Source organism: Canis aureus, chromosome 21, assembly GCF_053574225.1.
Source record: "Canis aureus isolate CA01 chromosome 21, VMU_Caureus_v.1.0, whole genome shotgun sequence".
NCBI classification, from domain to species: Eukaryota; Metazoa; Chordata; class Mammalia; order Carnivora; family Canidae; genus Canis; species Canis aureus.
Window position 1 is genome coordinate 44,902,733 of NC_135631.1, and position 27,497 is coordinate 44,930,229.

The 27,497-nt window shown below is 38.6% G+C and overlaps 1 protein-coding gene across 9 annotated transcripts in view; it reads left to right on the forward strand.

Moving 5' to 3' along the window:
* Positions 1-27,497, forward strand: part of LOC144293016 (uncharacterized) — a 130,627-nt gene that overhangs the window by 45,054 nt on the left and 58,076 nt on the right. For 2 of the 9 annotated variants that reach the window (XR_013360449.1, XR_013360452.1), the window contains one exon: positions 26,969-27,048. The gene's annotated coding sequence lies outside the window, so the exon portion shown is untranslated. Of the gene's footprint in view, positions 1-14,420; positions 14,521-21,575; positions 22,156-26,703; positions 27,494-27,497 lie in introns of those variants that run through there. The other 7 variants (XR_013360447.1, XR_013360451.1, XR_013360448.1 and 4 more) reach the window with 6 other exon arrangements.

Genomic DNA, 27,497 nt, shown 5'->3' on the forward strand with positions numbered 1-27,497 from the left:
GTGTATTTTATTTTAGATTTTCTCAAATCGATTTTGGAAATAGGTAATCTAAGTGAGAAATAGTTTGGGCTTTTAGAGGTTGTTTCTTCTGCCCCAGAGTTCAAGAGTGTAGTAAGATATAACTTGAAAGTGACATGAAAAATAGGAGAAAATGTTTGCAAATCCTGCTCTGAGATATAGATGCAAAACATTTGGAATTCAAACATAATGGAATGCCAGAGCATAAAGTAAGGCTTTTGTTCCCAACAATATCCCTCACAAAACCTTATGTTTCAGTCCTTGGACAAACTCTCAGCTTAAAAGATGCTCTTCTAATGTTCTACTTTGATCCAACAAACAATACTACTTGGACAAGATATCAACTTGAAATAAACTCAATTAATGCTAGTTTTAGAGGTGGTCATATGAATTCTGGAGAATTGACATTTTTACCGCTGACCATGTCCCAACCTTATATGGTATCTATCTCCATATTTAATTTCATTTAGTCCTCACAACATCCACTTGAGATGGTTGTTATATTGACAGAATAAACGGATCAAAATATAGCAAATGTTAACAGTAATAAGTGACACTCTGCAATTACCATTGTTCCTTTATTTTTTCTCTTTCCCAATTTTTCCACGGTGGGCATGTATTATTTTTATAATTTTGAGAAAGCAATATCCAGTGAATCAAAACTTATTTGCTAAAGGATGATTGTATAGAAAGTGATAGATTCAGATTCAAAGTTCACATTCTTAAAAAAAAAAGTTCACATTCTTCTCTGCAACACACTCCTAAAATACATTTTTCAGGACCTCTTGAATTATATCTGTGTCACTGTATTTATTAATTGGACTGCTTAAATTTACACTGACTCTGTAGTCAGTTGGAAAAAAAGATCAGAAAGTTGTTTTTCAGTTTATGAATTCATTTGTGCCTGTGATCACAATCACTAAGGAAACCAAAGTAAATCATCTTTCTCATTTTTCCAATGTTTTACTAGCTTTGTGACAATTCTTTGAAGACTTTAATTCGACTAGGTCTAGCAGTCTAGAATCATCCCTGTGAGATGGTCTTCCTCATCCAGGCAAAATTTTATCACTAAAGCTAATGAAGAATAAGTACATTTAGAAAAAATAAACCCAGGTTGCTGGGGGGCTCAGTCGATAAAGCATCTGACTCTTGATCTCAGTTCAGGTCTTGTTCTTAGGGTTGTGAGTTCAAACCCCTTGTTGGACTCCACATTGGGTGTGACACCTACTTTTAAAAAGAAAACAGAAAATACAAACCCAGCTTATGCCATTCTTGGATATGTTTGTGCAGTTAAATATGTCCATATGTGATATGAATCACCTTCTGACCAAGTGACAAGTTATCAATTTTTTGTTCATTCTTTTCCATTGGTACTTTTTGGAATCAAATAAATAAGATACACACTTTTTTTAAATAAAAATTTCAACACAGAAATCCCTAAGGGACCTAACATCCCTACCCCTTAGGGACCTCCAGTTGCTGCAGCTACTTAGCTCCTTGTAAATGTCATCCAAGCTAGCTCAGGTGACAACTACCTCCAAGGACTGTGACAGAATCACCTACCTCCCTAAGGATCCCACTGTATTTCAGACTAAAGTGGGACCAACCCTAGAATTCTGAGCCAGCACCAGCATCTAGCCTACAGACCCTGCATTACCTGCCTCCCCTCCCCTCCCTACCTCATACTGAAGAATGTAAACAAAATTTACTTGTGACCCTAAGCTTTTTGCCAGGACCAAACACTTTGGTACTCCAGCCATACTGAACCCACTGTCTGAAAAGCTTTTACAGAAATATCTCTTTGTGCCTCTTTTAAAACTGTGCCCGTATTTTTTTCAATATTTATATAAATGTATATAAATAGCCTTGCTGGCATTAAACAAAGACTAGTGTCAAGAAAAATCACATTAGATATGAATGTAGTCATGAATGGATGAACTGACCCCTCTCTGCCTGGACAGCTTGGCTCTCTCTTTCCCATCTCACACATAGGCATTATAGAGTATGGCTTTACTTTTTCTCGTCATTTTCCTGAAACTTCTAAATCTCTTTTCTTAAAAAATTTTCACGTATCACATCAGTTCCTTTCCTAGACTAATCTACAGTTACTACTTCTATAATTTAAAAAAATAACAAAAATAGAATAATATATTTGAGTATTTAATAAACAAATGTTCAATATTTTTACAAGTACTTATTATCTATATGCATTGAGGGGTGGATATCTGGTTTGACTGTAAAGTAAGTTCTTTCCAGAATCCAGTTCTCACTGACAGTAGGCCAGATGAGTTGTTACAGAGTCTGAAATCTTAATGATGGATGATCTCTTAACCTGTTTCTTCCTGAAAGACTGCTCTTTGGACTTGAAATTACCCTATTTCCAAGGTATTGATCTAAAACTCTGAGCTGCTCATCAGAGGATTGTACTTGGTTTGGTATTCCTGCAACTGTCCCAGCATGAGTGCAAAGGCAGCTCTGAGTTATGCAATTATCCTGCATGTAATACAACTGCTTAAATCCTGCCAGCTTCAAAATTTCCAGCCAATTTGGTACCAATATAGAAAGAAGATGAGTGCAATGGTATCAGAAGGACTTGTCATTTTATAGAAAAATCCTTTGAATCACATCGTGAGAATTTAATAAGTGTATATTTGACATGACTTCCTTGATCTTTTAGGGGGAAGAGAGGTAATTTTAATGCCATGATTAGAAGCAGAAGCATTGTTTTCACCATGAGGAGTAATACAAATTATGAGAGATTAACAATTAATTAGATATTCATCTAAAGAGTCAACTTAAAAGGTCAAGCTACAGAAGAGTAAAGATTCAGAAATAAAGATATATCTTAATGTTTCTAATACTCTAATACCATATAATGATCTAGAAAATGCTCTTTGGAATGGACAAGTTTTATTGGATCCCAAACTTTGCCGTAGTAACTAGCTGTGCGACCTTAGGCAACTATCTGAACCTCTCTGAGCCTCGTGTTCTTTATCTGTGCAATTGGAATAAGAATTTCCTGATAGGGCTGTTGAAGACTGAGATAAGGCACTGAGACTATCCAACATGGTATCTGGCCCTCAATAAATATTATCTAATATTATTATTCTCTTGGAATGGTTTGGGGCTCCTTTATTTTATTTTTCCACTAAACAAAATATACAGATTTTGTAAACAATAAGTATTACATAAATTAAGAAAGCAAAAGAGCTCATGAATCCAAAATGTTCTGTGTCTCTGGGAATCACAGGCTGAAAACCAGGAGACCCAATCAAACCACAACCTAGAATACTTATTCCTCTGGACTAGATGCTTTTTGAGTGTTGGAACTTTGTTTTGTGCCCCTTTTACTTCTAGCATCCAGCATAGAAACTGTCTTAAGTAAATGTTTATTGAGACAATAAATGAATAAATAAGGATGTAAAGCCATGCAGACAGACTCTTTTCATGGACTCTGGGTTTGAAATGGTTTACTAAGCTCAGAAATTCCATTTTACTGGACCTTCTCTGGGTATTATCACAAGAGTCACAATAGCACAAATGTTGACTCCTCTCAACCTGCCCTCTAAGAAGCTAGAGTAATAAGTGGGACTTATTGATTTTATATAGTCATCTACTGTAACAGTTAAATTTTTTGTACCACTGTTAAAGATGAGATCAAAAGCAATCATAGAGGTTTTAGTAGGTTATTAGAGAAAGGAGCACTATTCATTAAGAAAGGAGCAATATTAATACTAGAGGTACTTCCCCAAAGTGTTTATCACTTAAAAGATCCCATACAGAAAAATATATTGAGCCAATAACTTACACCAATGGTTTACACAGCCCTGCAAATATTTTAATTTCAAGTCTGAGTCTAATATTTTGCGTGTGCCTTTCCTAAAAGTAGAATTCCAATCTGGTTACAAGCAGGGAAGTAAATAAACTGTTTAAAAAGTAGTTTTGATTCCATATAGAGTGACCTGTAGCTGCAAAATTACTGTCCAAAGCTGAGGTGATCCTACAAGGGTTTTTTTCAAAAAAGCATCTATCACTTTTTGATTCACAAGATCAAAATAGAACAAAGCTACTTACCAGGAGGAATTACTATGAGCCTAATTCCTTCTGTTAATCTCTTGATCCAGCATCATAGGAAGTTATCACACTGGTTAGAGGTTTATAAAAACGTCAGCTTTCTCCTGAGCTTCATGGTAGGACAGCAGATGAAAACCTTGTACTGACAATTTGATCTGGGTTCTTTTGGAAGCATTTGAATATATGCTTCATGACATCTGATATTTAGTAAGTTTTCCTCAGATCAATTGACAAAAATGTCTGTTTTCCATGGAGACAGTAATTATGGAAATGTGCTGATAGCAAATGGGAATGATAAGAACAAATGAGGAAAGAAAGAGAGGAAGGAAGGAAAGAAGGAAAGAAGGAAGGAAGGAAGGAAGGAAAAAGAAAGAAAGAAAGAAAGAAAGAAAGAAAGAAAGAAAGAAAGAAAGAAAGAAAGAAAGAAAGAAAAAGAGAAAAGAAAGAAAGAAAGAAAGAAAGAAAGAAGAGAAGAGAAGAGAAGAGAAGAGAAGAGAAGAGAAGAGAAGAGAAGAGAAGAGAAGAGAAGAAAAGAAAAGAAAAGAAAACCAAAAAAAACCAGAAGAGATCAGGACCAAGTGGTCAACCAACGACTTTTCTGAATTACCAGGAAATGTGTTCAGAGAATTAGAGGTTTTGATTTCCAGGTGTTCAAGTGTGTGAAACTGCTCAGAGATGCCTCAGAGGAAAAGCCCTTCTGTTTGTGAGGCCTGCCTCACAGGCTTGCTGTACCAGCAATTTGGGATTGTATTTCTGAAAGAGGACACGCCTCAGTAACTAAAAATGCAAACATGTCAACAGAAATATATTTGAGAAATGTGAACAACGTTCTCCATTTTTAGTAAGCCACATTTACCATTTGGCAACACAAGTCTTTACCAGGCAATGCAAAATTCAAAAAATAATTTCTGTGATTACAATATTTTCTTGGAATGAGAAGAAATTTGTAGAATTCTATCTCCCATAGAAAAATCAATTTCCTTATTAAAATTAAAATTTGAAAATATATCCAGTTGCCTGATTTGTTGAAAGAAGAAGCCTCCTGGAAGCTATTCCGTGATCCTCAGATATGCGTGTGTAGCCCTGCCTCTGTGGATATCTAGCTTTGGACAAGTTATTTGCCATCCTGGTTTCCCACATCCCATTTGCTGTGTGTGCAGCCCTTGTTCCTCAAAGGCAAGGGCAGGGGAGGAAAGTTTGCTTTAGGACCAATGAAAGACCTTCTCAGTAAGACCTGTCTCTGTTATTTTATTATGTTTCTGATATAATGAGCTATCAGATCCCAGAAGACCTCACCAAAATACCTATGTTATAATAATACAAAGTTGTTTTCCCCTTGGGAACAGTAACCTCAAATTTTTCCTTTAAGTTTTGCTTGAAAAACACCTATCCTTGAGCTGTTTTTCTCTCTGAGTTATACATTTTTTCACCACATTTTGTGAGAGTGTGGGGAGCTATACAGCTATCATGAGAATTGGAAGAAAAGTCTTATTACTATATATGATAACAAATGAGATAATAACCCCACACTTCATGCAGAGGTGTGTATATTTTATAGAGTAATAGTTTCTACTGTAGAAAGTTCACAAATTTCAGGGAATATTAAATATTACTTACTATAGTTATTTCTTTAGATGCTGTGACCTTACTATACTCTGCTGTGAATGAAGAAACATCTTGGAGGGAAAAAAAATCCTTTGTTTTATTACCATGGACTCTTTTCTTATTTTTTTTTGGAAATTAATATAAAGAGTCGTGTTATTAAAATGTTTCCACTTGTATCTGAAAGAACAAAAGCAACAATTAGTGAAATTTCGACATTTGTGAAATAGTACACATTTTGTTTTCTTTTTTCTTTTTAAAGATTTTATTTATTTATTCATGAGAGACACAGAGATAGAGAGAGGCAGAGACACAGGCAGAGGGAGAAGCAGGCTCCATGCAGGGAGCATGACATGGGACTTGATCCCTGGTCTCCAGGATCAGGCCCTGGGCTGAAGGCGGCGCTAAACCACTGAGCCACCTGGGCTGCCCCACATTTTGTTTTCTTTTTTTTTTTTTTTTTTTTTTTTTGCCGGGGATGAAGGTTTTCTTTTTTTTTTTTTTTTTTTTTTTATTGGTGTTCAATTTACTAACATACAGAATAACACCCAGTGCCCGTCACCCATTCACTCCCACCCCCCGCCCTCCTCCCCTTCTACCACCCCTAGTTCGTTTCCCAGAGTTAGCAGTCTTTACGTTCTGTCTCCCTTTCTGATATTTCCCATTTTGTTTTCTATTGAAGGAAAGCTTGAGGTCTAGACTTCATGTTTTTTCTTTGTCCAGAATTCAAGGTCATGGTGGAATTTGTCAGCTTAGTTTGAATGACCATGGAGGCTTTCTTCTGCCCACATGGGCTGACTTGATTTTCAATGCTTTCTATCTCCTTTCTTCATTGAATGAAATGTCTCATGGGTAAAGCCACTCACAGCTCCACAGGGAGGCCCCCAGGATGACTTTGGTAGGAGCAGCAACCTGTCAGCTCCTGCCAGGACAAGTGGTTGAATATTGGACTGATCACAGAGCAAATCTGAGGGCTGATTTACTAGAGGGAGTGGTGCTCTGAACACACAGCTAAGACCTCTCCCTAGACTGCGAGAAAGGGACCCACAGTATTTACCCTAAAACATCCTGCAAATACCCACCATTTGCTTCAACGTGGATGGAACTGGAGGGTATTATGCTGAGTGAAATAAGTCAATCAGAGAAGGACAAACATTTTATGGTCTCATTCATTTGGGGAATATAAATAATAGTGAAAGGGAATAGAAGGGAAGGCAGAGGAAATGTGTGGGAAATATCAGAAAGGGAGACAGAACATGAAGACTCCTAACTCTGGGAAATGAACTAGGGGTGGTGGAAGGGGAGGAGGGCGGGTGGTGGGGGTGAATGGGTGACGGGCACCGAGGGGGGCACTTGACGGGTTGAGCACTGGGTGTTATTCTGTATGTTGGCAAATTGAACACCAATAAAAAATAAATTTATTATTAAAAAAAATAAAATAAAATCAACCAGTATAATTAAAAAAAATAAAACATCCTGGGCTACTAATTCATTTATCAGTAGATTCCTCTCATCACTATGCGGTTGTTACCATCCAATGATATTAGTGTAAAGAAGCCATTTTCTTATTAAAGGACTAAAGTCCTTTATTGGTTCAAATCAGAAAGTGAGAGTGGGAGGTAGTTCTTATAATTCTCTTCTACGAGTTGTGATTATCTGCTTCTTCTCCCTGTGTCATCCTCTCTCTGTAAACCAATCTCTGTCTCTGTCTCTGTGTCCACTCCCCATCCCACCATTGTCCTTCCATTGCAGTTTAGGTAATTTCTAGTACCCTGCCTTTATGTTAACTAATTATTTCCTTGCATCTCTTAAATCCACTGGTGAGCCTTTCAAGGTATCCTTCATTTCTATTACCTTGTTTTTTATTCTTGCATTTCCTTTGGTTCTTTTCCATAACTTCCATTTGGGTCTTTGCATAATTTTTGCTGAATTTACCTGTCTTGTCTTGCATGTCGTCCACCTTTTCTACTAGATTAGAGTCTTTAACATATTAATCAGTTATTTTAAATTCCTGATATTTCCAACATCTGTGTCATGACGATTGCTTTGTGTCCTCAGACTGTTCTGATGATTGCTTTGTGTCCTCAGACTGTTTCTCCTTGTCTTTTATATGCCCCTGAAATGTTTGGTTGAAAGCTGAACATGTTGTGTGGTATAGAAGATACTGAGGTAAATTTATTTTGTGCTTGAAAATGAGCACATCTTTTCTGCGAGGCCGTTAGTGTGGGTGTTTGGGTTCCCTGGTCAGGAGTTAGGCTGCATTGAAGTTCGTTCTTGCTATGTATCAGGGTCAAAGTAGTTGTCAGAGTTCAGAAACTTAAAAATTCTCCTGTTTAGCTTGTCTTTGTCTCTTCACTTGTCTTTGAATCTTCCCTTTGTTCTGCTCCCCAGAGAAAATCTATCTCTCGTAGCTCTCTTAGCTCTATTCCACTGTGACTTTTACCCAAGGTTTGCCAGCATGGGGGGGGGGGAAGGTCAAGAAAAGAGACATTCTCTGATATTTCTATTAATTCTCAATTTTAAGCAGATACAGTGAAACTGAATCTTAAGGATGTGACCTACCCAGATACTCCCGCCTCTTTTCCAGAGGTAGAACATTTTCAATCCTCGTCTCCCTTCCTCAGCTACAGCAGGTACCCATCTCCTTCAGGCTGTGGTTTGGATGCATGTCCTTCCTCAGGTATAAACTTGTTACTTTTGGACATAGAGGAGGTGGTTCTGGGCAAAGTTGCTGTGGTTGCCTCCTTTGTGTTCCTTCAAATGCAGTGCGATTCCACCAGAACCTTCCCATACAATGAAATCACTTGTTTCCTATAGTGATGATGGGGGTAGATGAGGTCTGGGTGGATTTCAGCAGTAGCTGTTCATACCCTCCTGCAGCACCAAGGGGGAAGTTCTTTCTGGATTGTGCCTGATCTTCTCTGCAAGAATTTTATGGTGTTCCTGGAGAAGAAGCTTAAATGGTGTTGGGAAATACCATATATATCTCTCTCCTCTGGCTTCACACTCTCCCACTAGTCTATACTCAGCACTTATTATTTCATTAACAATTCTACTTTAATCTTCTGACCAGGTGGATATGCTTGACAACGTCTGTCCAAGGTGAGCAAATGCTCACATCCTGTTTCTCTCTGCAAGTGCCTGTCTTCAATGTGTGAGGAAGTCACTGTACCCTGCAACTTCTGTTCTTTGATGGCTTCAAACAAAGTCACAGATTTTCCATTTGTCCTGTCTTTTTGGATGTTATTATTAGATGGGAGCTGTGCCATTTCCAGCTCTCTACATCTCTGGGTACCAGCAGGTGCTCTTTCCTGTTTTTCTGCTTTTGTTTTTTCTTTAATTAAAAGTCTCATTTACAATAAAATTCTTCTATCTATCAAAAACAGGAGAGAAGTAAGTTTCACATGACTTTTGCCCAAATTGCCATTATTTCTCTTCTCCATATTTTAATTGTTTTTTTTTCTTCTTGAGTTTTGATATTTCTCTCCGTATTCTGAATACCAGTCTTTTCTCTGATAGATATTTTGAAAATATTTTCTTTTAGTTTGTGGGTTTTCTTTCCATTTACTTGAAATTTTCCATTTTCTTCCTTTTTTTAGTTTTGCAAAGAACAGAAATGTTAATTTTGAGGAAGTTTAATTTATCAAATATTTATTTTATGATCTTGCTTTTTGTGTCTGAATGAGAAATCTTCACTCAAAGTCACAAAGATTTCCTTCTGTGTTTTTATCTAGAAGTTTTATTGTTTTAGATTTTACATTTAGACCTATAATCCAATTTTAATTAGTTTGCATATATGATGTTTAGTATAAACTGAGGTTTAGTTTTTTTCACACAGGTGAACAATTGATCCAGTACCATTGTTGAATGGTCTATTCTTTGTTCATTGAATTTCCTTGGCACTGTGTTAGAAATTAATCCCTTATGGGTTTCCCTATTTCTGAATTCTGTTCCTCTTATCTATGCATCTATGCATTAGCCAATACTCCAATGTCTTGATTATAAGGCTTAATAGTAAGTATTTAAACGTTTTAAAACTGATTTGGTAATGCTTTGTCCTTTGCATTCCTATATGAATTTTGTAAACATTTTATTGATTTCTTTTTTTAGTTTATTGATTCTATGAAATTCCTCCTGGGATTTTCATTGGGATTATATTGAATCTATTTCCCTTTTAGAGAATGTTTGACATCTTAAAAACTTTTTAATAAAATTGCCTAAACTTAACCTGCTCCAGAATTGACTGGGTTAAGGACATAGAATTAGGGGTTTATTAGTAAGAGGCTTATTAATCTGAAGGCTTCTATTATCTATTGTACAACTCATGAACTAGAAGAATGGACTTTGAGATTTTAATCCAATATTGAGTATTCTAATCTATAAACATGGTATACCTGTCCATTTATTAAGTTCTTCTTCAACTTCTGCCATTAAAGTTTTATCATTTTCAGCATATGAATCCTTCATATTTTAATACATTTTTTCTAAGTATTCTATAGATTTGTTGATATTGTTGTTGCTATTGCAAATGGTCCTATTTTTAAATTTAAATATCCAATTGTGAATTCCTAATATGTACAATACATTTGACTTGGTATCTCACATCTGTTTTACAGTGTATAATCCTCTATTATATGCATGTGACATTTATTCAACCAATCTCCTATGTCTGGATGTTTATGTAATTTCCAACATTTTACAGTTACATGGTGAATATCTTTATGCATATATATGTTCATAATGTTGAAATTATGCCTTCAGAGTGAATTTCTAAAAGTGTTTTTGCTAGATTGAAAGGTATGTGAACTTTTGTTAGATATTTCTAAATTCCACCCCAAAAGAATTGTATTTCACATCATTACCAGCAATGTGTAAGAATGCCGGTTTTCTTCCACAGTTTCACCAACAGAATGTATTGTCAAACTTTTATTATTGCCAGTCTCATGAGAGGGAAATGGTATCCCAATGTAGTTTTACTTTACATTATTATGGTGAAGTTTGCACTTTTTATATGTTTAAGAGTTATTTTTATATTTCTCTTCATTAATTGGCTTTTCATGTCTTTGCTATTTTAGATGTTTTGCCTCCATTTTTTAAATGCATTTTTATTGTGGAGATCGTTGGCCATTATCTGCTATACAGGTTGCAAATATTTCCTCATGGTTTGTTTGTTGTCCTTTGATTTCACGTTTGCTGCTTTTTGTCATGCAAGCTTTGTTTTTGTCTTCATGTATTAAAATTTGTCAATATATTTTCTTATTGCATTTTGAATTTTAGTTATAGTTACAAACCCATTCCTTTATTCTTTCTTGCATAGGAGGGACTGCAAAATTTTTTTCTTTTTTTAAGATTTTACTTATTTATTTGATATAGAGAGAGAGCAAGAGAGAGAGCATGAGCAGGGGATACAGGGAGAGGGAGAACCAGACTTCCTGCTGAGCAGGGAGCCCAATATGGGGCTTGATCTCAGGACCCTGGGATCATGACCTGAGCCAAAGGCAGACATTTCACTGGCTGACCCATCCAGACACCCCTGACAAATTTTTTTCTGTATAGGGCCAGATAAATATTTTATTTAACCTGTTTGGCCCTATTGTCTCTGTTGTGATTCATTGCCTTTCCTACTATAGCTCCAAAGCAGTCATAGACAGTTATGAAATGAATAGGGATGTTTGTGTTCCAGGAATGTCAGGGGTAGGTGTTCTATCAGAAATCTCTGAAAGAAAATTTTTTCTATTTCACTTATTTCTATAATTTAAAATAAAAAAGAAAAGAATAGGTTATGGTTTTTGTTTCATATTTTGTTATATTATTTTCAAATATGCCACAATAACCCATGTAAGCAATGTAACCCCTCAATATAGTGAGCATTATACATGTTCCAACCATTTGTAGGAACTTTCAATGTATTATTTAAGTTACCTCTCTCTCAGCAGTTCTTTCAGGTAAATATAACTATATTTTCCATTTGTAAATGAGGGAAATGAATCAAAGATAAGTCATTTATCCAGAGTCAGACAGTTAATTTGGGGAGGATGGATATGTAACAAAGGGTTATTGAGGAAACCCTGAGGAATAGAGAGACATAAAATAAAAATAAAAATCACTCTGCAGTATAGCATTCCAGGGCAGTGATTGACGAGCATGTTCTGTAGAGGGCCAAATGGTCAACATTTTAGGTTTTCTTTGTGGGTGTCTGTTGCAACTACCCAACCCTGCCATTGTAGTGCAAACTGCTATAGACTATTTGTAAGCATATGGTCAAGGTTGTGTTTCAATAAAACTGTATTTATAAAGTGTGCATGGCATGGGCGCAGTTTGTGGAAACCTTGTTCTATGATAATCACTATTACCATTATGGGTAATTGTAATTTTTTAGTTTTGGGGTTTTTTGAGAGATACAATGTAGTAATTCTATTAGATAGGAAAATATAACTACCTAGCCATTTTAAGTGTCATATATACAGTTACATTTTAAATTTTTATGTAAACAATCTCATCATTAAATGTAAAAACCAATAAAATATTGACTACAGGAGTGCTGAAAATACGGACTCCACCTTGGGCTCTCCATCTTGATCAAGTCTTCTCTTGGGGAGACATGTTCTGGGTCCCATGGAACTTAATATGCACACCTTAGAAATGCTCACAAAGGCCTAGATGGAGGGAGACTTGCTTTGGCCTTCAGTAAATTTGTAAATTTTACATATAATCTTTCAAAAAACATGGTTTTTACAGCTATGTAGAATCTTGTCACTTCAAAGCCACACAGATAATATTTCCCTTTCCTTACTGGTCATCATTGTAGTGTTTAATGGTTATTGTATGTTGAAAAGTCAAGGTGACTCTATCTCCTGAGATCAGTCCTCAAGCAGCCACCTCATCAGATTCTATGCTGCTCTTTAGAGGATTAAATGAAATAATCTGTGAAAGTATTTTGCATAGATACTGTGAGAAACTTAATCCCTCTTTTCATTCCCTTCTTTCTGGAAAGGATTCTTGTTCTCTGACTCTACATTATTTTCAGGGGTTTTCTTACCTTTGTTTCTGTAGATATGTCAGGGGCCACGTGAGGCCATTTTGAGACTCTCGGGTTCCTCCCGCTGGGACCCAACCCCAGTCAAGAATCACGATGGATAGGGTGTGGGATACAAGATCCTGACTTTGTCCCCGGGAAGGGACTGACACTGCTACGGGAGTAATTCATTCTGCTTTCCATAGCATCTCTGCACTTGATAGCACCACATGATTCTTAGAATGAAAACAGAGAATGAAGGTGCTGTCCTGATTTCAGGAACTACGGGTAAAGTACAGGCATGGCAGTTATGTGGTGAGATATCCAAGTTATCAAAAATACCAAATTTTTCTGAGGTAAAGGTTTTTCCTCATCATTTGAAAGTGGACGCTAAGGAGATGGGAGAGGAGTTTTGATAATCTCACATATTACCTGTGTGTTCCACTGTTTTTTTGAAAACTCATAACCATCCACCTACTAATTACAGAATTAAATTCTCTATTAATATTCTTTATTTTATTAATTTGTAAGAGATATTATCTTTCCTTTCTTGAGATTAAGGGAGGCTGTATCATCCTTCATTTTAATCATCTGATCATTTTAATCATCTGATGAGATACCCATCCTGCATCTCATTGGGGATGTTTCTTTTCTTTGCAGAACCCTAGAAAACATGGTCTTAGAGGCATATCTGCCATGTTGGGGGCACTTGATGTGTTCAGGGGCCTGTCCCAATGGAGCAATGCTGGTTTTGTCTCATTATTGATCCCTGAATGTGGAGTGAGGTGCTGCTTCTACCTCTAGGATACAGAACTTATAACTTAGTCTCTCCTTTACACCAAATAAGTGATTGTTTACTTATGGGCATAATGGTCCATAGATTCCTTCAGTATGGCTAACAGGGTAGTAATATTCTACCTCTGAAAAACTATAATATCCATGAATAAAATCGCAAGTAATAACAGCAAGAAATATTTGTGTAATATATATGCCCCTCTCCTGTCTTCATTAACAGTAGAATTCTTTGTCTCTACAGTGAATTAGAAGACAAATGGATTTTTCTCTAAACCATCTGTGTTTTCAGAGTTCCTAGACAGCTGAATTTAGTAGGAAATAGGATCAAACTTCATTAGTATGTGCCATAATTGATGATATCCCGTGGGGATCAGTTTGCGAGCAAAATCTACAATGTCTTTTAGAAAATTCAGGAAATACTGCAGAGGAGAGGGTCAGATTGCCATTCAGCTGTGTAGCCTTTCTGGTTGCCATATTGAAAAAGACATGGGTCCAGATCTGAGGATGGTTCTTGTGCAACTTCTCTTGGCAATTCTGGTGCTACAGATCCAAATCTGGCAGGTATAGTAGTACATGGACTCATCTTCCTCTAAGAAATTTATTTTCAAAATTGAAGTCTAAGTTTGTTGTCTTCTCACCTCTGCAATCATAAGCAAGCTTTATTGAGGTGAATGATAGATATCCTCTCCTTGATCTGGTTTCTGCCACTGGTTTCTGCATGACTTCACTGTTAGAGTCCTCAGTGGACAGTTTCCAAGGTAAGTGGACACTCTCATCTCTTTCTCTGGAAATTGATAATTCAGGTTGCTCCAACGTCACCCGCCCAAGGCCAACTTCAGGCAAAGAAGAGAAATTCTCATGAACAAATGATACAGAAAAAGGCAACAATAAAGAATTTCTTGAATCTCTCTTGCAGACTGAAGTGACCAGGGGCAACTCACAGACTCAAGAGGGATGAGAAGATGACTGCTTCCAGCAGGGGCATCCTGTGGCCTGGCTGATTTCCCAGCAACAAGGTAAGAAGTGAGGTCCCTGTTAGCAGGACTTGTCAGGTCAGCAGCAGGAGGATGAGGCTAATTCAGGTTTCTCAGAAGAAGTGGTGGCTTAGATAATTCCCTCGGGTTGTTCATGATCTGCCACAGATACAAGCAATTCTGAGGCTTCCTGTGCCCTATGTATGCTGGGCAGATGAGGTAAGAGGGCCCTCAATCTGGAAAGAAATTCCTGTTACAAATATGTCTTCTGGCCAGGGGCAGGATGGTTTTCACACCCACTCAGCCAACCCCCTGGAATCTTATGCTGCAGAAACATTGCTCAGTAACATGAGGACAGGCCTACTGGCTTCAGCCCCCATGTCTACCTGTCTCTGATTTGCTGTTGATTCGAGACTCAGATAGAAATTTGATCTTCCTTTTCTGTAACACAGCACAAAAGAACAACAATAAGACCCTGAAATATTTCATTGATGTTACTGAATATGCATGTGATGTTATTGAAAATACTCCACTGGAGTATTTTTGGGTTTTTTAACGTTGATTGAGATGTCACCAGGCAGATTAGGGCTCAGAGAAATCAGATTTCATTTATAACCTGGGTGCTTCCAAGAAGGGACTAGGCTGAAATTTCTGGGGATACATGGGTCAGAAAAGCCTCTGAAAACCAGCTTCTACTTGTCCTGAACCTTGCAACTCTCTCATGAGCATGATGTCACACGCAGGATAGTTCTCAAAGCAATGTTATGTTTCATGTGTAGTGAAAAGCTTTACAATTAATAGACATCTAATGTGCATTGTGGACTTGTAATATGTCCGGCATTGTTCTAAACATTTTCTTGTACTATTTTACCTAATCATCTCTGCAGTCACATAACAGCTGTTATGATTAACCTCCATTTCACAAATGAGGACGCTGGCAGAGAGAAATGACTTATGCAAAGACACAGATCTGGTAAATATGAGAACACGTATAAGTAACAGTAGTTCTTAAAGAAAATCTGAGTAAAATGAGGTATAAAAATGACAATATAAGGTACCCATGACTTACTTTTACTTTGAATTTTCTCTATGTATTTATGACAAGCAATAGGATTGCTTGGTGTTTTATATATAAATATACATTTTAAAGTGAGAGTTGCATATTTGACTTTATATTCTCTTCTTTTGATTAACTTATTACTGTAAGCAATACTATACATCTTTAAATCATCTATGAGAACAGTATTTTTCATGACTATGGATAATTAAACTCCCTCATCTGCCATTTAACACATTTAGTTATCTCTAGATATTGAAAATTTATCAGAGCCTTACCAACTTTTTTGTGAATATCCTCACTAATGGCTTATGAAAATCAGCATCCTATGGTACTTACCCCTTTTGGATGTGGGCTGAGGCATTTAATCTTTCTTTGTCTCAGTTCTCACATCTGTACTTGCTGAAATAAATATCCTTTCAAACTTGAGAAAGTACTATTACCAGTCTAAAATTGAGAATGAACATGAAGTATGCATACCTGATAAATGATAATAAACATAAAGCATATTCTGTGCATGGCAATAATACATCCTTTCTAAGTTTTCCATTTGTATTTTTATAATTATTGAAAAACAAAAACTGATCTTGGGAAATAATATTTTCATTGTGAAAATTCTTGTAGTACTTTTTTTTTGAAAATGTAAAGTCAATAGAAGGAAGGAAATAACGCATTCTCTCTGACAGACAAAAAGGTTATCTTAAAACTCAAATATTTCCTTTCATTTTCTTTCTTCCACCAAGAGAGACTTTTACATATTTGAGATTTAAAATACAGTCATTTGAACTTTATTTAGTTTTTTTGATATTTGAATGGAAACATTTCACTTTTATTAATCAATCTTAAAAATGCCATTTTTAATGGTTTCATAGTATTCTATCATTTGAATCCAAGATAAATTAATCGCTTCTTTCCATTTGTTTATCATTAATTTTCACTAATTTTTCTAGTGCTCATATTGAAAAGCTGATATAACTTTTGTCTCCTGAAGTCTGTTATCTGAAGACACTATATTATGAAGGTACACTGCTCTTCTGTATGTGACATGAGAAAAAGCATTTAGCAAAGATATTTTGAGAAGCAAAATAGTGTAGCAAAGATTCCTTGAGAAGAGGAATGCACACTTTCCATGCATTCCTTTTGGAACCTGTTCATCTTCCTACACTCGCTGTATTCCACTCAGGTTCTAGCCTCCAATAAAAAATATAGATGGTTCTGTTCAGGCTCAAGAAAGCAATGGTCCCCCCAGTAAGAAACTGTCATGGGTTAAAATGACAATCAAAGAATATGAACCCAACTGAGGTGGGAGAAGAAGAACTGAAGGATCATATATCTCATTCCACCTCTCATGTGTACCTGGCCTGCAAATCCTTCTTTCCCCCAGTTGATCTCAAAGCTGAGCAATAAACTGTGGGGCCTTCAAATAGGAGACAGAGTGAATGAGTATGTTGATGTTCTTTGGGGAATTCATCATTAAGACGAATAGTTCTCCAGGAAAACTGCAAGGAGAGATCATTATTCCTACAAGAAGCCCACTGCAGATTCTATTATTAGAAATTAAAAATAAGGGTCTTTTCCCTGTTTTATATTTAAAAAATCAATTGATAATTTCTTGACATTTTAGTTATTCTCTGAAGACACCTAATCACTCAAGTCCTGCACATATGCTTCACACATCATAATAATTTGTGTGGGTTACTGTTCGATATCAGTCTGTCTCCCTGTGGGGGACAATGTCTTGTTCTTTGTATTGTCCTGCAGTGAAGAAGTGGTTTAGTGCAATAGTCAAGAGGAGCCAGCTGATGTGTGTCCCTCCCCTTCTTGGCCACCTCACCGTGTACCTGCTCTGGGACCTGGACGAGTCATTAAATGCCTTAGTACTTCAGTTACCTGGGGAGTCAGACGTGCTTGCTAATAATACTGCAACAGAACATTTAGGTGGTATGGGTTACAGGAGCTAACATGCTCAGAAGTGAGAACACGGAAAGAGAACTTACACACAGCCACACATACACACACATGTACATGTACACATAAGTTAGATCTTCTGGTCTTGGCAGGCTCTCTGTTCATTCACAGGGAGAATCAACGGTGGCCCCATATGACCCATCTCTCAGCCTCAGTGAATTCAGAGCTCTATCCTGATGACATCATGCTGGCACCAATCTCCACACCTCCGAGCAAGAGGGCTTTGCTCCAATCTTAATTCATCCAGCTCCCTAGTGTTCCCGCAAGGAATTGCAGTCCTTAAACCTTTCAGGGCCCATTAGTCCAGCTCATTCCGGCATGGACTTACTACTGCCTTGGGCTGAACGGGAAGCCTACATTCTTTAAGCTCTAATTTCTTTAGTTGTAAAACGGACCAATACTAGTTTCACATTTCTCCTCTGCAGATACATGGGTATGAATATTATCTTGTGGATTACAAATACATTGATGAGTTACAGGGACAATATGCACAGGGTTTTGTATTCTTGTTTCAGCTCACTTCGTATTCTGAGCATCTCCCCATGTCACTGAAGTAGATTTTAATATCTGAAGCTATGGACGTTTATCTCTGTTGCTCAGGAGCTGTCTGAACTGCTGCAAATTTCTTAATCTCTTCCTGTCTCGAAATCCTCACCTGAAAGCAGATGTGATAATAATTCTATCTCGGAAATTAATGCACATTAAATGCTGAGACTATTTCAGTTTTATTGTAACCACTAGCACAGGTTCTGGAATATAGGAATTTTTTGAGAATAATTACATATTATTATTACTACTATCATGTCTTAAATTTAACCTTCCCATGCTGTCAACCATTTTTCCTTGCCCCACTCGCATTGTGAAAATGCTTTGGTGACCATTTTGAAGTAGTAACCTGGAAAATCAGTAACATATTATTGATATTTTATTTGTCTGCATTGATTTTTCCACATTCTTCTTTTCTTCCATCCTTTCTTAAGCGAAGCTTTTTTGCTTGCCTTTAATGATTTCTATATAGTTTTCTCTAAGTATTTGCATGTATTAAAACAAAGCAGTTCTCCCTAAAACTCATGTGTGGCTCTGTCACATACCACTTGGAACTGATGCAAACTCCAACTGGGGTACTTCCTGTGGAAAAGAGAGCGGAAAAAGCCAGGAGGGCTCATTTTTCCTTCTGAGACAGTTGCCCTATTTGCTCTGTTTTCCAATAAATACCATTTCTGAAGTGATCCACACTGGACAGTTGAATGTTGAGGTGGAGGACAGTAGACCAGTGCCGATGTCCTATGACTAAGAGGACTGGCTCTTCCTCTGCAAGAAGTTTCCTCCTGGGAATGAGGATGATGAGAAGACAGAGAAGGGGCATCTACTTACTATCACTCTGGAGGGAGGTCCCCTGCTCCACCATTGCTGCCAGGCATTTCCATCCAGATCCTCTGTGTGTGTGTTTGAAGGGGTGGCAGTTGTGGGGAAGCCCACACTTTCCACTTGACTTTAGCTCAAGGAAAGCTGAGAAACAGTATCTGACATTTTTCCTTCCTATAGTGGGAATGAATTCATTCTTTCACTACGACTTATAAGATGAAGAACTCCCCAGACGTAGACGAAGGTTTCAGATGCTGGAGCCAAGCAGGGAGATAAATGACCACTTCAGACACATTCCTGGAAAAAAGTGCTTCCTCTTCATTAATTAGATCAAACAGAGAAGAAAACAAAGGCAGAATTTATCATTTATTTATAATTTTGAACACCTTCAGAAAATAGATATTTTATTTTCTTCATTTCATATAACATAAATGGCTCACAATATTGCAGTCATTCTACACAGCAAGCACTGTGCTACAAACACATTGGTTCCATTATCTCATTTAATCTTCACAAAGCCTACTGAGTGGGTGCTTTTATTATTGTCCTCATCCTTCAGATACGAAAATGGGGGCTTTTGACACTCCAGACGTTTTATCAAAGGTCTGACATACATGGCAAAATAGTAATTTGCACCAGAGGTTCTAGATCTGGAAACCATGTTCTTAAACCAGATACTGTATTTCTTCTGTATATACTTATTATAGTATAATATATATTATGTACCATTATATCATAATAATATATGTGTGTGTATTACTCCTTCCTGAAGCTCTAGAATATTTCAAATTTTAGGACTCATTACTCTGAATTTGCTTTGCTTCCTGAGATTCATTTATTCACACATCAATTCAGCAAGTGTGTATGGAGGTTGCACTAGAGACAAGGCATGTGCAGACCCAGGCAAAGTCACAGACACCAGAGACAAAGGTCCTGCTTGGGAGCACTTATATACCAGCAGCACCTGTGTTCATCTTCCTTCATTTGGCGCCACACCTGGCCCTCACAGTCATGTCTATGACCTCAGTCATGTGCCTGCCCTCCGTCCATTTCAAGTCCAGCTATGGGATTTTGCGTGCTCTCCTTGCAGTTGACCTATGATACTTTCCGCTAAAGCAAGTTCACAAAACAGAAAAGATATGTGATTTTTTAGCCTTTACCACTCTACTAGCAGGAAGGGTCCTGGGGCAGACTGTCCAGAAAGTAAGCTCTTCCAGATGTGTGCCCACTATGACGCTGTAGCCATCGTTTCTTGAGTGGTGACTCATACTGTCCTGACTGGGCTCTGCTGGGCTGGGGAGCAGGTCTGGGACAATCCATATTTGCCCACAAATGACAGAGTATATTCTTGTTAACAAACATAAGGATATTTAAAGTGGCCCAATAGTTCAACTGAAACGGCAGCATTTCTGTTCCTTTCTAAGTTTCAATTCTTTCTTTCTTTTTTTAAAATTTTCTTTCAATTCTTTCTTTCATGAAATAGGTTTATCTGCAGGATTTTTATGATGATCATGTGTTTCTGGACACACAACATCTTGCTCATTATCTGGCAGCCAATGGAGCTGAATGCATATGAATTCCATTTTATTCATTCCAATAAGGAATTAAGTTGAACTAGGCATTTGGGAATATGATTAGATTAACATCTGTGGAGGTATAATTGGAAGCCATCAGACTCTTTCTTCTTTCCACCGATACAGGGGCATAACACAACATGAAGTATATAAAGTGCTTAATATAGTGCTTAGTATATAAGGAGTTCTCATTCTAAAATAGGTATTATATTCTTATCAGAATCTTACATTATATTTATTTATTTTCAAATTGAATCTGAGCTCTTTGAGAGAATGACTGCACATTCAGTTCTATACATATAAACTAATTATTTTTCTTCAACTGCCCAAAGAAAAGGAATTAAGGAAATCTGTTGACCCATGGACTACAAATGCTAAATCTAGCACTTTCAGAATAAAACTGCAGATTTTTGCTAATCACTCTGTAACTCCAACTTAGAAATTAAAAAAATAAAGGCAAAAGAATGAGAGTAACTAGGAATCTTCAGCCTGTGATTGATACAGTTAAATATTGACTCATAGGTGGTAAGAACATAGATTAAGGAAGAACAGAAAAGATAGATCAATTATAATTGAGAGGCTGGGTTTTAGTTGACATTATGAAAGTGGCAGGCATTTCCCTAGTGTCATTTAGTAAGAGCTGGGGTTGTTTCACTAATGCATACTTCTTTATTGTATTAAAGAATATAGAGGAGGCAGAATTGGGTTCATCACAATATTGGTTCATAAAGCACTACAATCATGTATCTACTCATAGGTCTCTTTATTTTATTCTACTTAGGTATTGATGACTTACCTAATAACTTGACAAATATCTGGGAATCCCTGATTTAACTGAAGAACAAAAGCATTATAAATAAATTACATGTTCCTCTCTGTTAAATTCATCAATTAGAAAAGAACAGCATTTAATAACAATCTCTCAATACTTTTCCAGTTTCCCATGTTGTTACTGAAGGAACAGAGTAAATTCTATTGTGTTTGAGATGGGACCTTGGTGCTTTTGTGGAACGTGACATGAAATGAACTAGATAAAAATTTCTCCCAAGTCTCCATACTGTTTTCCTTATTCATGGGCAAATATAACCCATTTATTTTAATGTCTGCTTGAATTCACTCTTTTGCATCTCCAGATGGACTGTCTACCTTTCTTTACCTTGCCCTGAGAATTAAGACTGCATGGATGGTTTTCCTTATTCTTTGGTTGCTATTTGGAAGCAGTCAATGAAGCATCAGCCCGAGACTGGGAAGGGGACACAGAGGGAGCTCAGGGTTCTCTTCCTGACAGATGATCTGCATCATTCCCCGGAGCCAATACATAAAGCCATCTACCCCAGAGCCAGAGGTATATGCTCAGGAACCAAGAGGTGCAGGTGGGAGTGGCCATTCACTTTTATACCAATTAATTCACTAGAAGAATTATTTTCTCCCAGGCCCTGGATCCACAGGCTTGGAAATCTGATGCCCAAAAAGGAATGATTTTATCAGGTGACACCATCATGGTTCTTTGAACTCTAACTTCCATTGGCCAACATTCAATGGTAATCAGAGCAAAGATGCCCATTAGTGGAATCCATAGTGGTTAGTCTCCTGAGGCACAGAGCAGGGTGGATAAATGTGTAATGTCAATCCTGGGAGGGGTGAAGAACAGAAGCTTTTGCAGAATCCAACATTTGTGCTGTCAGCATCCACTCTTGTCCTTTGGGAGGAAAATCCACCCCATCCCCCAAAATAGAGGACACACAGAGCTCTATTTGAAAATCTGTTTTTTTCTCAGTCTCCAGATGAAGATCACATGAGGCTGATTTTTAGCAACCTTCCATGAACTGTACAAATCACATTTTCAGGCAATAGAAGTGCCAAACCACCTTGCTAAAGGAAATTCAGTTTGTGTGGAGCAATGTGTTAAATTCTGCACAAGATCTCATTCCTGCATCTGCATGTGGACAAAAGAAATGCAAAGAAAGCAAGGAAGTCACAGTACAGTATTAATAAGAAGACTATTTGTGCCACTTGCTGTAGTACTTGGTATCTGTTCTATACAGGGGGAAAGACACACTCTGACCCAGAAGCTTCTCTGAGCTCATCAAGCATGAACTTTGTATCTAACTTGGCAGATGGAGTCACTTGGAATCCGGAGAGAAAACTAGATTTTGTTTCGTAAAAGAAGCCAAAGTTATTTGAGAAGAGGAGAGAGGGCAGCCCGGGTGGCTCAGAGGTTTAGCGCCGCCTTCTACTACCAGCCCCAGCAGGTGTCTAAGGCAGCTGTGCTAAAACATTATATGGAAAAGAGAGTGACAATGGGAATGACATCTGCACAATAAAACAAGTAGAAAGTGTATAAAACTCACCTCAATATAGGAGGTGAGCAATGTGGATGGTGAGAAATTGGGTAAAATCTTTGTTTTCTTTTTTTCTAGATTTCTACCAATAAGAGAATCTTATTAATTGGGGGATAATCCACAACCCTCTATTGTTTTATGGAAATATTTTTTTTTATGTTGTCAGCCTTCAAAACTCTGTTTCTCTCAATTACTGTTTCCATTTGTCTTCAAACACTGTTGACATTAAAGGCTCAACACCTGTTGGCCATGACCCACCTTAATCTGTGTCCAACCTCCAGCCAAATACTCTCCTGGATTTGTCAAATGCCAGAAGTAAAACCATTTAGTGTGTAGAGTGTGGTGTCCTTTGCTCAAAGGAGAACAATCCATGGATTTGGAGTTCAGGCCTCACAACGGTGGAGCACTCTGCCCCAGGGATTCAGGGCAACAGGGAGTTTTGTAGAGCCTTAGAAGCAGCCCAGAGGGAACAGGCAGGATGAGCTGGGAGGTCAGGGATTTCCTCAGAAAGCCAGCAGGTCAGTCAGGGAATGAGGAGAGAGTATTTGACTTAGGTTGATTGGCTGGGGTTGCATATCTGAAACCCTATTCAGAACAGGGAAATCATGGGGCACATGAGTGGCTCCAGTTAATTAAGCAGCTGCTTTTAGCTCATGTCAGGATCTCGGGATCTTGGAATAGGGCTCCTCATTGACCCCCTGCTCAGCCAGGAGTCTGTCTTTCCCTCTTCCTCTGCACCCCCCTCTCCATGAACAAGCATGCTCTCTCTCTTTCTCTCTCTCTCTCTCTCTCACCTGCTTTCCCGGACCTGGGACCGCTCCCTTCTGACCATGACTCTGAGATCTAATGCAGTTTGACTTCTTCACTAGGTCACAGAGAATAAATTGAATGTACATGTAACGTCAACTCCTAATAAACTGGATAAGCCCGGAAAATCCAAAAGAGGAAAGTCATTGATATATTTTGATGAGAAGACTGTGAATAAACTATTCTTTCTTTTATCTTTAATTTATGTGTTTATAACACTTTGTATTGAATACACATTTTTTTTTTTAATTTTTCTCTTGGGATGCCTGGGTTGCTCAGCAGTTAAAGCGTCTGCCTTCAGCTCATGTCGTGATCCTGGGGTCCCGGGATCGAGTCCCACATTGGGCTCCCTGCATGGAGCCTGCTTCTCCCTCTGCCCATGTCTTGGCCTCTCTCCCTCTCTGTGTCTCTCATGAATGAATAAATAAAATATTTTTTTAAAAAAAGTTTCTCTTTTGTTAGATCAGTACCTCCATTTTTTCTTCTTTTTTAAAGATTGATTGATTGATTGATTGATTGATTGATTGATTGAAGAGAGAGAGAGAGTGGGAAGAGGGGCAGAGGGAGAGGAAGAGAATCTCAAGCAGACTCCCTGGTGAGCACAGATCCTGAAGTGGAGCTGGATCCCAACAACACCGAGATCATGACCTGAGCCAAAATCAAGAGTCAGACACTTCTCTGACTGAGCCACCAGGTGCCCTTAGCACTCCCATTTTAAAAACCAAGTCATAGGTAGCATCCTGCACATTCACACTTCTCTAGAGAATCACAGAATCTAAGACACTTCAGGATGAAAACAAAAGCCCCCATTCCAGAAGCATCATTAATTCTTATCTTTAAAAATGAGAAAACAGCTCCCCAAATGCAGGTGACTCATTCAGTATGACAGGACCATGAGTAGCTGAGGCTGGATTAGAACCCCCACCCCTCCTCTCTACTGTGTGCCTCTCTCATCGGGTAGACCTGGCATTTCAAGCTCAGTCACTACATGCAGAGCACCCAGCAGGTATCAGATATGGAGTCAGGTCCCTTTTGAAGCATTAACTTTATTTTTGTGTTCCCTGAAAATAATATTCTGGTGAGGCACATCTTAGTACTCAGTCAACAGATGATGATTAGTCAGGCTTTTTGGACATCCCTCATGTTGGACTTTTTTAAATAGCTGAGCAAATCTGATAATAATTGATCAGTTTTATTAGAAGAAATTAAAAATAATTGTGTTGGCCTATAATCGACTCTCCTCAAAAGTATAAAGATGTGTATGTGTGTGTGAGTGGATGTGTGTGCTCCTAGAAAATTAATTTGCTAGATAATGTCTTTTGCTCCTCAAGGAAGAAGGCAGCCTCACATAGGATTGCCAGGTTCCATGGAAAAAAAACAAAGTCCAAAGTGCTATGTGGTATTTGGACATAAACTACAAAATTATTTGTTGTTTATCTGAAATGCAGGGAAATGCAAATCAAATCCACAATGAGATATCCCCTCACACCTGTTAGAATGGCTATGATCACAAAGTACAAATATCAAGTGTCATCACAGAAGCTGGAAGTGAGGAAGGGCAGGGACTCTGGCTGACTGTCCTGTGCTCAGGGACCCCTGTGCAGGGGACAGGAGGCTGCCCCAGGAGCAGCTCCGAGAGCAGACTATCCCAGGCAACCTCACTGTCTTGGAGTCCCAGGAAATCCTTGCTCGGCCAGAAGTCTCATGGTTTCAGAGTTAAGAAAGCATAAAAGCAGCATCACACTAGAGTGGAAAGAAAATTCTTAAACAAACAAGTGACAAGAGAAATCTCCTGCACCAGAATGTTAAAGAATACACAAAGCTACGGCACCAGGAAGTGTGCACTGTTAGCACTAGACTTTATTCATGGAGCACGGGGTGCCCTAGAGACAGTGTGCGGAGATGGGGAGAATAAATCTTAAATTTCGTGCTCGGGGCCTATTGTTGTTAGTGGTGATTATAATTTGTGTATACTTATATTTTAAAATTCATGTTGATAGCGTTAGGCGGCAAGATGTCAGTGTAAGTGAAAATGCAAATGTATAATATTTAATGTGTAGTAGAACCCTTGTGACCTATCATTTGAATCCATTTCTCTAAAATATACTCCCTTTGTAGAGCCATTGGAAAAAAAATGAGAAAGCAAAAAAAAAAATGAGAAAGCAATAATAATCCAGAAGTATGAGCAGTCCTGGAGTCTGTGTTGTAGTATCAAACACCACTTCCTACCCCAAGTCCCAGGGCTCAGCTGAGAAACAAAGGCAAAGAGAAATCACACAGTCATAAAGGAACTGACCACCTTCCTGTCTGTCCCCACGTGGACCATGTCCCAGGCTAGCACGGGCTTTACCAATGGCAGCTCTTCTCGAGGGAATTATTACCACCCTGAGTGCAGGAGAGGTTAGAGAGAAGTCGAGAATGAGGAAATCACCCCTGTGCACCCCCAAGGAGATCCTGGGTGCAGACAAGGGTCATCAGGGGCTCCCAGCTCCTGCCCTGGCTCTGGTGCTGCTCCTGCTGGCCCCCCCCCCACATCCCTCTCCCCCTGTTTTCCCCCCTCAGGCCCTCTGTCCCCACGGTTGTGTCCACACTCCTCTCTGTCTCACGTCTATTGCCATCCTTCCCTCTGTGTCCTTGTCTCTCCATCTCCCGTTCCAGCTGGGTCTCCTTGTCCTGCTTTATTTCTCTCTCTCTCCCCTCTGGCTCCCCCATCTCCCTCTCTCTCTCTCTCTCTTTCTCTCCCCCCGCCCCCATCTGTCTCTGTACTCCCGTCTCCCTACGTCTGTCTGTCCATCTCTACTACCTGGTTCCTTTATTTCCATCTCTCTTTTCTCCGTTACCTTCTATCCCTATCCCTCCACCTCTTTCCCTGCTCACAGCACCTACTGTAAAGTCTATGTTATTCCATCTGAGTCATTTCTCTGGCTTCTGATGACCACATTCTGTTGCTCTCAGCGCTCTCCTCACATGAGCCTCTTGTGTCCATCGTCCCTTTCTTCTCTCTGGTCCTCTTGTCTGGTCTCCTGGGGTCTGTAGGACACAGGCCTGTGGGTCTGTGCTCCCTATGGTGGCGGGATGGGTGCAAGCTCACGATGTACATTTACTCCTTCAGCTTCTCCTGATGATCGCACCTGCCCCATGACAAGATACCAGAACGACGATGGTGGTGATAGAAGAACTGTCATCAGCATTGCTGCCCTGGGGACAAAGTCATCACATACACACTAGTGCTTATATTTCTATTTCAGTTGGCCATGACAAGCTACCTAGTAATAATAGGAGAAATAGTCTACTTATCATGAATTATGAGGATGTCCTATGATTTCATAACCTCTAAATGGGGCTCTCGCTCTCTCTCTCTGTTGTTTTGTGACCAGAGTGAAGAAGTCAGTAGTGTGCTTAATGAGTTTTGTGAGGACACGTACCTCCCTTGAACACGAGGACAAAAGCCTAGAAGGTGCTATATGTTTGACATATATATATAACGCATATATATATATGAGATATTTTATCATGTGTGTGTTTTAGAATATTGTTATAATTTTGTCAATAAAACTGAAGTACATAGTGTATTCTTTGCATAGAAGGTGAAAGGAAATTGTTAGGGAACAGAATTTTCCTGCAGGTCTGGGCTGACACATGGATGAGAACCTGACTCGATGCAAATCACCACTCAAAAGACCAGACTAGATAGTTGTTGACAGTGGAGGAGAGAGGAAGCCAGACTAGGGCCCAGTTCATGCTCCCGGGCCCCTTGCTGCTCAGAGCTCCCCCCCACCAGCTTCCCAGACAGCAGCCCCATCCCCTGCTAAGGCAGTGGCAGGGCTGGGCCAGGACAGTTTCCAGTTGAGTCGAGGGGAGCCCAGAAACCTCAGCCAGAGTTTCACACCCTGCCTGCCTCTCCCA